The sequence below is a fragment of the Accipiter gentilis genome, chromosome W (genome assembly GCF_929443795.1).
Source record: "Accipiter gentilis chromosome W, bAccGen1.1, whole genome shotgun sequence".
NCBI lineage: Eukaryota > Metazoa > Chordata > Aves > Accipitriformes > Accipitridae > Astur > Astur gentilis.
Window position 1 is genome coordinate 33,678,534 of NC_064918.1, and position 12,203 is coordinate 33,690,736.

The window sequence follows — 12,203 nt, forward strand, 5'->3', positions numbered from 1 at the left end:
TTATTCTAACCACTATCAAATCAGTAAAAATTAAAGTTACCAACCAATCAATAACAAATCAATAACTTAATCAATGATCAATCAGTAACAAAATGACTCCAATTAAAAGGACTCTTATTAGACTGGAAACACGAATTAATGCTGGTACCAAAAAGGAAAACGGGGGACTGTAATCGACAGGGAACCAAATTGTTCCCTGACATTGTGTAATTCGTGTTGAATTAAAAAGAAGACAATAAAGCTTACATACCAGTCGGGAAGGGGGAAGGCACACATCGTGATTGACTAGATAAGGGGGGAAAAGACCACGGACCAGATAAGGGGATTAACTCTACCACGACTGCATTCCTCCACAACAAAAGACATTCCACAGACACTCGCCTTTTTGAGAAGATTGACCGAATCTACAAACCTGTGAAGAAAGAAGAAGCAAGACAAGACGGAAATTTACAAGAAAGGGGTGCATGAACTGTATAAAAGGAATGTAACTATAACAGAAAGCGCGAGCCGTTGGTGGAGCGCGGACTCCCCGGCCGCCCAGCGCTGCTTGCTTGCTATTCTCAATAAATATATCAATTTTATATAGAATTGGCTCTGTTAGTTTATAACAGTACCTATCCTATATTTTTTTAAAAACATTTTAGTCACCTCCAAGAGAGGCTAGGGGGCAGAACTGGTGTTTTTTCCCCAAATGACAGGCAACATTATTAATCTTTTCTTTGAAAAATACTCCATCACTGCCAGGGTCTGGATTCTGGACATAATCTCGGCAGCAAATGGCACCTATATCAAGAATCTCTCCTCAAACTCACTCCTTAAATTATGCTCTAAGTAGGCAAATTCCCTTTTGTAAACAACAGAAGATTTTAGTAGCTAGATTCACTTGCTAACACACTGAGCATAACTATGACAGAATAAGACATTTCTTAGAGTTGTAGATGCAAGGGATGATAGAGGTTTGCTCCTAAGAGTCAATAGTATTAACCCTATGCTGGGCATGGGCAGCATGTAGGAGGTAACTGCCCAATTTGAAAAGTGATGAGTCAACAACAAAGGGTCACCAAGATGTGGAGGCTAGAGCACATGATGTACAAAGGAAGGGCGACAACTAAATTAATTCAGTCTTAAGAAAAGAAGGGGAGTGAGGGAATCTCAATGTTGTCGTCAATTATCTAATAGGACGCTATAGATAAGATGGAGCCAGACTCTTTCTGGAGGTGTTACCAATATTTGATAAAAATTAGAATTTAACATTAGACAGGCTTAGTGAAAAGGGAAAAAGACTGTAGAATAGGAGTTTGAAGCTTGCAATAGTTATAGAAACCAAGGAGCATACAAAATGTCCAGTAAGGAATTATAAAAGAATAAGTATTGTCTTAGATCAGTTGACCATAGAAATTTAGATAGATTTGTTAGATTGTCGTGTTTTGCTTTAAAGAGCAAAGAGAGAGATCGTTATGGACCTTAGCTCTGTGGTTTACAAACCCTACTTTGATCAAAAGACCAGTTAATGGGATAAGTAAGATTAACCAATGGATGTCATAGTATAAGAATATTGATGAGGTGATGTAACTGGGAACCAATCACTAGAAATGTTAAATTGAAGAATTAACATTGAATGTACTTTTATGTAAGCGGTAAAACTGTACTGCGCAGAATCGTATAAGAGAGGTCAACTATCGGACAAGGTGAGGAAGACTATGGAAGACCACCAGAGGGCTTATGAAGACCACCAGAGACTTCACTACGCCTGCGTAAAAGGACATTTATATATGCTAATGATCTTTTGGACAATTGATGATTATGTATGATATTTCCCAGAAATCTAGTGAATATGTATGACAGGTGTGTATTTAACCTGCATGATTAAACCAGACAGGGGCACACACTAGGTGGAGTGATCCCCTGTGTGCCCAGCGCTGCAATAAAGAAGTGTCTGCTTCTGAACTTCTCATTGCTGTTAAGGAGTTTTATTCCGGATTTCGGCAACAGTTTTGGCGACCCAGATGGGACCTTGCGAGTGAGACTGGACGAGATCGAGTGTTGATTGAGCTCCGGCCGGCACCGAGGGATTCTCGGGGAGAACCATCGCTCTCGACTCATAAAGCTCCTCGCAACGTTCCTTGGAAAAAGGGTAAGGCACTTCTTCTTTGAAACTTGTTTGGATAGCCTGCCCGTAAGGCGCGGCAAAAGCTTCGCAGGGTTGGGGCTGAGAGGGTACCCGTTTGTGTAGAAGCCTAGGCGTCTGCCCGTAAGTCATAAGCGAAAGCTATTGCAGGGTTGGACAATTTTGGGAAACAAGGGAACCTATATGCTATAGAGTTCTCAAAGGTAGTGCCTCCAACTGAGGTTGGAAGTTTTAAAGTGTGGAGTATATTTTGTTGGTTAATAAACTTGCCAGGGGATATTGGTTATGACTCTTGCCTAGGGAACTCGGCTCTGTCCGTGCCCTAGACAAGTAGGTGGACTCCATTACCTGGCAACAATTGTAGTGCCTCCAACTGAGGTTGGAAGTTTTAAAGTGTGGAGTATATTTTGTTGATTAATAATCTTGCCAGGGGATATTGGTTATGACTTTTGCCTAGGGAACTCGGCTCTGTCCGTGCCCTAGACAAGCAGGTGGACTCCATTACCTGGCAACAATTGTTATTTGTATTCGTTTGATACCTGGTATTTGATGCATGCATTCGGTATTTGAAACTCCGTATCTGATACTTGGCATTTGATATTTGGGTCAGTATTTGATATTAGACATATTCAGTAGATATTCGGTATTGGATATAAACATAATGGCATTGACCAAATTATTTAAGAGTAAGAGTATGGGAAATTTATCCACTGATGGAAAGATACCGAAAACATCTCCGTTGGGATGGTTGTTGGCACATTGGGGTGAACTGCATGATGATTTACGTAAAAATCAAATGATTGAATATTGTAATCACTGGTGGCCCTTGTATGTTTTGGAAGATCAGGAAAAATGGCCAACAAATGGAACTTTAAGTTATAATACTATATTACAGTTAATGTTATTTTGTAGGAGAGAAGGTAAATGGAGTGAAGTGCCATATGTAGATTTGTTCTTTTACTTAAGACAAAGGACGGATTGGCAAAAGGAATGCAAGTTAATTAGTCGAGATAATTTGGTGATGTCATTGACTGCAGAAAATAAGAAAATTAAGAGTTGCTGTTCGGCTTGTGATATTGGAAGAAGGTGCATTAAATGTACGGTACCAAAAGAGGATGAAATAGAATTAGAGTTAGAAATAGCCCCACCAAGGGAGGATCGGGATCCCTCTTCCTCACATGCACGGGAAAGGAGTATTGAATCAGGGAGAATAATAGAACCAGATAGTACTAGGACAGGGGAAGAAGTTAATGAAACACCAGAGGTAATAGTCCACACTCCAGTGTCTCGGAGAACTCGGCAGCAATCTCATTTGTTGGCTCCTTTAAGACAGGGAGTGGGACAGCATGGACCAGTATATGTTAAGGTGCCGTTTTCTATTACGGATTTGATGGCATGGAAACAGGCAGCAGGGGTTTATAGGGAGGACCCGGAGAGAGTAGGAAGAGTTGTAGAAACAATTATTGGAACCCAGGATCCTGATTGGAATGATTTGCAAGTAATACTGGATAATTTATTGGACAGCACTGAGAAACAGATGGTATTAAAAACCGGAAAAGCTCAAGCAGAGGCAGCACATATGAATGAAACACTCTCTGGAACTTTGGAACAGAGTTTTCCTTCAGGAGACCCTCAGTGGGATCCAAATGACCCTGTAGATAGAAGAAGGTTAACTCGGTACCAAAGGTGGGTATTGTATGGAGTAAAACATGCAATGCCAAAAGCTTTGAATTGGTCCAAATTATATGAGATAAAACAAGACAAAAATGAATCTCCTTCTGTGTTCTTGGAGAAATTGAAGGAAACTGCCCGAAAATATACTGATTTAAAACTGGAAACAGAGGCAGAACAGCAACAGCTGGCCTCGATTTTTATGGGACAGTCGGCACCTGATATAAGGAGAAAGCTCCAAAAATTGGAGGGGGAGGATTCAAGAAATCTGAATAAAATGTTAGAAACAGCATGGAAAGTTTATAATAATCGGGAAAAGGAGGAGGAACAAAGGAGAGAAAAGAAAGAAAAAGTTAGAGAAAGTAGGTTAATAGCTGTTTTAACAGGGGGTGCAGCAAGAGGAAGGGGACGAACCCGAGGAAGAGGAGGTTTTAAGAACTTTGGTAACCGGGATCTTAATGCACCTTTAGGAATAAACCAGTGTGCTTATTGCAGAGAGAACGGACATTGGAAAAAGGATTGTCCTCAGCTGCAAACAAATCAGCAAGAGGTCGTGAAAATGATGACCCTGGATGAATGAAGGGGACCGGAGGGGAGCCCAGCTGAACCTCTGGTTACAATTAAGCTGGGAAATGATAAAGTTGAATTCCTAGTAGATACAGGAGCTGTATATTCTGTTTTAAATACTCGTAAAGGAAAATTAGGAGATAAAACAGCAACCATAATTGGAGCGACAGGGAAACAGGAAAATAGGCCATTCTTTCAACCCCTTGATCTAAAATTTGGAAATAAGGCGATTACACATGAATTTTTGTATGTGCCAGAATGTCCGATACCCTTGTTGGGTCGAGATTTGTTATCCAAATTAAACGCACAAATAGTTTTTGAAGGAGGAGAAATTCTTTTAAAGATCCCGGAATCAAAGACAGGAGAAATACTGATGATACAGGAAAAGGTTAAGACTCAGGAGGTGCCACAAGAAATTGATGATGCGGTGATTCCTACAGTTTGGAACACAGAGATACCTGGAAAATCTAAAATGGCACAACCTGTTAAGGTGGAACTGAAAGAGAATGTGAGGCCAGTGAGATTAAAGCAATATCCAATTAAACTGGAGGCTAGATTGGGAATCAAGAAATTAATTGATAAATTTTTGAAATATGGAATTTTAGAGGAATGTGAATCTGAATATAATACTCCAATTTTACCAGTGAAAAAGCCATCAGGAGAATACAGATTAGTACAGGATCTGAGGGCAATAAATCAGATAGTGAAAGATATACACCCTGTAGTGGCTAATCCATATACACTGTTAACGGCTCTAGGGGAGAATCATCAGTGGTTTACAGTGCTTGATTTGAAAGATGCTTTCTTTTGTATACCCCTGGAAGAAGGAAGTCGAAAATTATTTGCTTTCAAGTGGGAAAATCCGGACACAGGGCGAAAAACGCAACTGACATGGACAAGACTGCCTCAAGGATTTAAGAACAGCCCGACAATTTTTGGAAGCCAATTAGCAAAAGAACTTGAGGTGTGGAAACAAGATGGTCCCAAATCTGGACATTTGCTCCTTCAGTACGTAGATGACATACTGAGAGCTACGGAAGAGAGATCAGCATGTATAAAGGTAACGATTGATCTTTTAAATTTTTGGGGGCTAAGTGGATATAAAGTCTCTAAAACTAAGGCCCAGATAGCAAAACAGACTGTGATATATCTGGGTTTTGAAATCTCCAAAGGACAAAGACAGTTGGGAATAGAGCGGAAAGAAGCAATCTGCAGTATTCCGGAGCCAAGAAATACCCATGAATTGAGAACCTTTTTGGGAATGGCTGGGTGGTGTCGGCTATGGATAATGAATTATGGTCTGTTGGTTAAGCCATTGTATGAAGCTCTTAAAGGCCCACCATTCGAATGGGGTCCAGATCAACAAGGAGCTTTCAAGAGTTTAAAACAGTCCTTGATGACAGCACCAGCCTTGGGACTTGGGATTTGACTAAAGATTTCCAGTTATTTGTACATGAGAAACAACACATTGCATTGGGGGTGTTGACCCAGAAGGTGGGAAGTTGGAAGCGACCGGTTGGATATTTTTCCAAACAATTGGACTTTGTAAGTAAAGGTTGGCCTGCTTGTTTGAGAGCAGTAGCAGCCACCGTGATGATAATACAGGAAGCTCGAAAATTGACTCTGGGAAGAACGATGGTGGTATATGTGCCACATATGGTGATATCAGTGTTGGAGCAAAAGGGGGGCCATTGGCTATCCCCGAGCAGAATGATGAAATATCAAGTAATTTTAATGGAGCAAGATGATGTGATTTTGAGAACTACTAACCTGACTAATCCTGCAGTCTTTCTAAGTTCTGTACAGGAAGAAGGACAACTGGAACACGATTGCCTGACTACTATCGAATATGTGTATTCCAGTCGAGAGGATCTAAAGGATGTACCAATGGACAACCCGGACTGGGAGTTGTACACAGATGGTAGCAGTTTCGTTGAAAGTGGAGTTCGCTATGCAGGATATGCGGTAACAACTGAAAAATCAGTCATAGAAGCCAATACCTTGCCTAGCACAACTTCAGCCCAGAAGGCAGAATTAGTGGCTTTGACAAGGGCTCTAGAATTGAGTACAGAAAAGAAAGTAAACATTTGGACTGATTCGAAATACGCATTTGGCGTGGTCCATGTCCATGGGTTTTTATGGAAAGAAAGAGGATTATTATCCTCTCAGGGGTCCAACATTAAATATAAAGAGGAGATTTTGCATTTACTACAAGCAGTACAGAAACCAACTGCAGTAGCAATCATGCACTGTAAAGCACATCAAACAGGGAACACAAAAGAAATTATAGGGAATAGACTAGCAGATAAAACAGCTAGAGAAGCAGCCAAAAGGAAAACCTTACAATTGGCGTTAATCCCCACAAAAACTGTTGTACTACCAAAGGAAAAGCCTAAATATTCGGAAGAGGATGAGAAATTGGGGAAACTATTAAATGCAAAGAAAAGTTTGGAAGGATGGTGGGTGACATCAAAAGGACAAGTAGTAGTCCCACCATTTGTGATGAGGGAAATAGTACAGACAAAACATAAAGAGTGCCATTGGGGAGCGGAAGCATTAGTAACCTTTTTGAGAAGGCAAGTGGTATCAGTAAAAATGTTAGAAATAGCTAAAATGACAACTGCTAAGTGTGAAATATGTTTGAAAAACAATCCAGTAGTAAAGAAAAAGGTCCAAATGGGGATAGTGAAATCAGGAGTGGAACCAGGGGACTATTGGCAAATAGATTTTTCAGAGTTACCTCGACAAAATGGGTATCGATACATTTTGGTGGGGGTTGATACTTTTACAGGATGGCCAGAAGCTTTTCCCTGTCGGACCAATCAATCAAAGGAAGTCATAAAATGGTTATTACAAGAAATCATCCTGAGATTTGGAGTACCTATTGGAATCTCTTCTGATAGAGGCTCCCACTTTGTTGCAGAAGTGGTCCAGGGTGTTAGTAGAATTTTGGGAATTACGTGGGATCTACATACACCTTGGAGACCACAATCTAGCGGAAAGGTGGAAAGAATGAATCAAACACTAAAAAGACAAATTAGTAAAATCTGACAAGAAACCAATTTGAAATGGCCCCAGGCACTCCCATTAGCTCTTTTAAGAGTTCGGATCCAACCAAAGAGTGGGACACTAATTAGTCCTTATGAATTACTATATGGAAAACCTTATGAATCTCCCGAACCAAATTTGAGCACACATTTAAAAGGAAAACAAGATGTGTATAACTATTTACTTTCTTTAGGGAAAATTTTAACTGCGCTGCGGAGTGCGATTGTTTGGAGCAGACCTCTGTCTTTGGAAAATCCAGTGCATGATTTCCAGCCAGGTGATTATGTCTATGTGAAGACATGGGCTTCTGAACCTCTACAAGAGCGCTGGAAAGGACCCTTTCAAATATTGTTGACTACCTTCACTGCTGTTAAGATTGCCGAATCAGATGCTTGGATACACTACACCCGAGTAAAGAAGGCACCTGCTACATGGAAAATCATTAGCCGTGACCCAGAGACCTTGAAACTGACTCTGAAACATGCCTAATTTTGTGATTGTTCTTTTTTTATTGGTTTGGCAGATGATGTTGGTGGAAACCTGGACGGAACCGATGAATAGGAACAAAAGACAAATAGAAACAGAACAATTGATTGGCATTCCAAAAAAATCGGCTGAGGAAAATTTGATGTTAGGATTGATTAAAGGATTTGCCCACTTACAGAATGTTACTCAGATCACTGCTTGTTTACCAATACCAAGAGCAGTGGGGGAAACTATCCCTTGGGGAATTCTAACTATGAATTTAACCACCCTGGAACATAAAAACAGAACCACTCATTGTAAACAAGTGCCAGTGACACAATGGTCCGAGCAGGTAAAGGTCATCAGAAAACAATGGAAATGGATGGGCAGAGAAGAAGATTGTTTGAAATTATTGAATCACAAGTTTACACCGGCCTCTTCTATAGGAGACATGTTTGTTGTTGGTAGTCCGAGGGGCTGGTGTTCGTATGATGTACAGGTCAAAACTAACGGGAGTCGGAGCATTATGGAATGGAAATGTGATGAGACTAATCAGACTATCCCAGAAAACACAGAAAGTTGGGATTCAATATGGTCTATGGCCATAATATCTCAATTTCAATATATGGCAAAAACTTCTTGGTGTATCATTTGGGATGGATCAGTTCTTACAGTTTGGCCATCTGTAAATGACAGAAAAAGTACATTGCGGATAAAAGAGAAAATAGTATCTTGGTGGAAATGTGAAAAAAATTACGATTGTAGTACTACAGACCCAGCAATAGAAAGAATTCCCCCTTTAGCTGCGGCCTTGAAATACGGCTGCTTGTGTAGGGGACTTAAAAATGATCTCAAATTAACTGAGACATTCATGCCTAAAAGGGGAACCTTTTTCAGTTGCAGAAAAACTACCATTCAGAGTCCAGGACATTTGGTTTGGGCATTAAGTGATGGAACCTGGACTACTCAGTTATCACTAGATGGTACGGTAAAACAAATTATTTTAGGCATGCCAACATTGTGCCCGATTTGGAAGAAATCACCATTTAAAGGACCCTTGGAGAATTTAAAGTTAAAACGGACCAAGAGATCTGAAACAGATGACGAAATATGGAACGAACCATCAACAGGAGTAAAAATTGGCTGGGCTCTTGAATCCCTTTTGAACCCAATAGCTTCATATAGAAATAGAGAATGGCTTTATCATTTAACAGGTCAGGTAGAAAAATTGGCAAACATTACAAAGAGGGGGTTTAAGGAATTAAATATTCAGCTGCAGGCAACTTCCAGGATGACTCTTCAAAATAGAATGGCCTTAGACCTACTCCTACTTAAAGAACATGGAGTGTGTGGATACCTCAAAGGTAGATTGGACCATTGTTGTATACATATTCCTAATGTTACTCAAGACGTAGAACATGATCTGGAGCTATTGAGCAAAGTTGAAAAAGAAACCGAGACCATTCGAGAGGATATGTCAGAAGATTGGCTAGGAAAAATTTTTAGTGGATTAGGGTGGAATCTGAGTTCTTGGTTAAAATCCATGATTAAAACTTTGTTTCTGTTACTAATTGTCTTTTTGATGATCATGCTGACATATGTTTGTCTAAAGAGACAATTTACTAATAAAATTGCAGTAAATCGCATGATCATGAGAGAGGTTCCAACTATTCCACCAGAATATAGTCCACCACCACAATATGCTGAAACGAATATTGATTTTCGAAATACTAGTAGAGAAATGTTATGTAGTTAATGTGAAAGTATTGAAATGATTTTCAAAACTTTCAAAGGGGGGAAATGTTACCAATATTTGATAAAAATTAGAATTTAACATTAGACAGGCTTAGTGAAAAGGGAAAAAGACTGTAGAATAGGAGTTTGAAGCTTGCAATAGTTATAGAAACCAAGGAGCATACAAAATGTCCAGTAAGGAATTATAAAAGAATAAGTATTGTCTTAGATCGGTTGACCATAGAAATTTAGATAGATTTGTTAGATTGTCGTGTTTTGCTTTAAAGAGCAAAGAGAGAGATCGTTATGGACCTTAGCTCTGTGGTTTACAAACCCTACTTTGATCAAAAGACCAGTTAATGGGATAAGTAAGATTAACCAATGGATGTCATAGTATAAGAATATTGATGAGGTGATGTAACTGGGAACCAATCACTAGAAATGTTAAATTGAAGAATTAACATTGAATGTACTTTTATGTAAGCGGTAAAACTGTACTGCGCAGAATCGTATAAGAGAGGTCAACTATCGGACAAGGTGAGGAAGACTATGGAAGACCACCAGAGGGCTTATGAAGACCACCAGAGACTTCACTACGCCTGCGTAAAAGGACATTTATATATGCTAATGATCTTTTGGACAATTGATGATTATGTATGATATTTCCCAGAAATCTAGTGAATATGTATGACAGGTGTGTATTTAACCTGCATGATTAAAACAGACAGGGGCACACACTAGGTGGAGTGATCCCCTGTGTGCCCAGCGCTGCAATAAAGGAGTGCCTGCTTCTTCTCATTGCTGTTAAGGAGTTTTATTCCGGATTTCGGCAACAGAGGTGCACAGAAAAAAAAGACAATGGGCAACTGAAGATATAACATAGGACATTCCAACATTAAGAAAAAAAAAAAGAGGGTGGTCTAACACTGTGAAAGTGTGAGAGACTGAAAGAGTTAATGTCTCAAACATTGTGGTGGGGCAAGTTCTGCTTAACAAGAATTCTGCATAACAAGGAACCCTGCCCAGCAAGGAACCACAGGTGAAAAGAAGCCGATCAGCACCCATCAGCAACAGGACAGGGAGGGCATGTGGAGGGTGCTCAGCTCCCTGTTCTGATATGCTGAGCAGGGCAGCTCACCATGCATTGCAAAAGATCACCATGGAGGGAAGGGGAAGTTACTCCCAAAACGACCCCCAAGCCCAAAGGCTCACAAACTGCTCATGACACCTAGTTAGCCTAATGAGTTTGAGTGCCCACCCAAAGGAGGGGCAAGGATGATAAAAGGACACAAACTGAAGCCCCACATGTGCACAAGCCCACCAGAACTGGACCCCTCGGCTGACTGAACCAACGCTGGACCCAGGACCGATGAAATCTTTCTCCCTTCCTTTTCTCTCTCTGTCTTGCTCTCTCTTTCTCCTTCCGTTTCCATAATCCCTACACCTCATCCCTTTAAGACATAAACTGTTGACCAAGTCTGGGACTAAGAGTGGATCCAGCCGCCCCTAGGCCCTTCTCTGAGAAGGAGTCTGGAAAGCAAGGGGGTCTGCTCTGAACCTCATGATTCAACAGGAGGGATCTCCTTATTCCCTGAATTGATGTGTATGGTTACCATGGGTTACACGGTTTACTGAGGTAGTCTCATGCCAATTCCTGTTGTGAGAAACCCCACCACCTACTGTTATGCCTCCCAAGTTCAGTTTGCTTCTGTCATGAATAAAATGTTTAACTGATCGTTTGGTGTCATTTCACCTTAATTTAGCCCGAGGGAATTCTGAATTCAACACTACTCCTTGGTCTGTCCAGCCCAGGTCGTGACAGAAAGATTGCTCAGAGAACCTGCAAAATCTCCATCATTGGAAATACTCAAAACTTGATTGGATGTAGTCCTGAACAACCTGATCTAACAAAGTTGAATCTAACTTTGCAGATGTCTCTGCACTAAGCCAATTGAGTGGATGGTTAGACAAGATCACCTGCTGAAGTCCTGTTCCATCTATGAGTGTATCTATTTAGAGGAAGGTTTAAGTAATCAACACCTTCTGTTAAAATGTTTTGAAGCACCTTTCTTCTAGAATAGCTCATTCCATAAAAGCAGCATACATACTATAGGATAGGCAATTACCTACTTCAATAGAACACTTCTTGGGCAGCCATGCTGGCTAATGAAAAAAATCAGTTCTCTCCTTCAGTTGTGTAAAGAGTGCTAGTGTAGCCTGTTTGTCATTACTGCAGTGCAACAGAAGAATACCCCTGATGTGAATCAGCTAGTGTTGAGGACACAACATACGTATTATACATATTTCAGGGATTTTTGGTTAGATCAGTTTTAGCCTGATCACATTGACTGAATGCCCATTAGCAGTTTGGAGCACATCTTCCAATTCAGTTTCATCAAAAAGGAATCCAATTTACATGCCCCAAGACCACCAGTCCATGATACAAACTGAAGTGCAGTAAACAGGCATCATCAACAGACTTGCTTCTGAAGTGCACTCCTGATCAGAAATAAAATGCTAATGTAGATATGCCCAGAGGCTAAGATAGTGCAATTCAAAGTTATTATAACCCATAGGAGGTGAACAGGCA

The 12,203-nt window shown here is 40.4% G+C and overlaps 1 protein-coding gene across 4 annotated transcripts in view; it reads right to left on the reverse strand.

The window, feature by feature from the left end:
* LOC126035438 (solute carrier family 12 member 2-like) overlaps positions 1-12,203 on the reverse strand; it is a 124,347-nt gene that overhangs the window by 44,027 nt on the left and 68,117 nt on the right. The gene's annotated exons all lie outside the window — the stretch shown is intronic.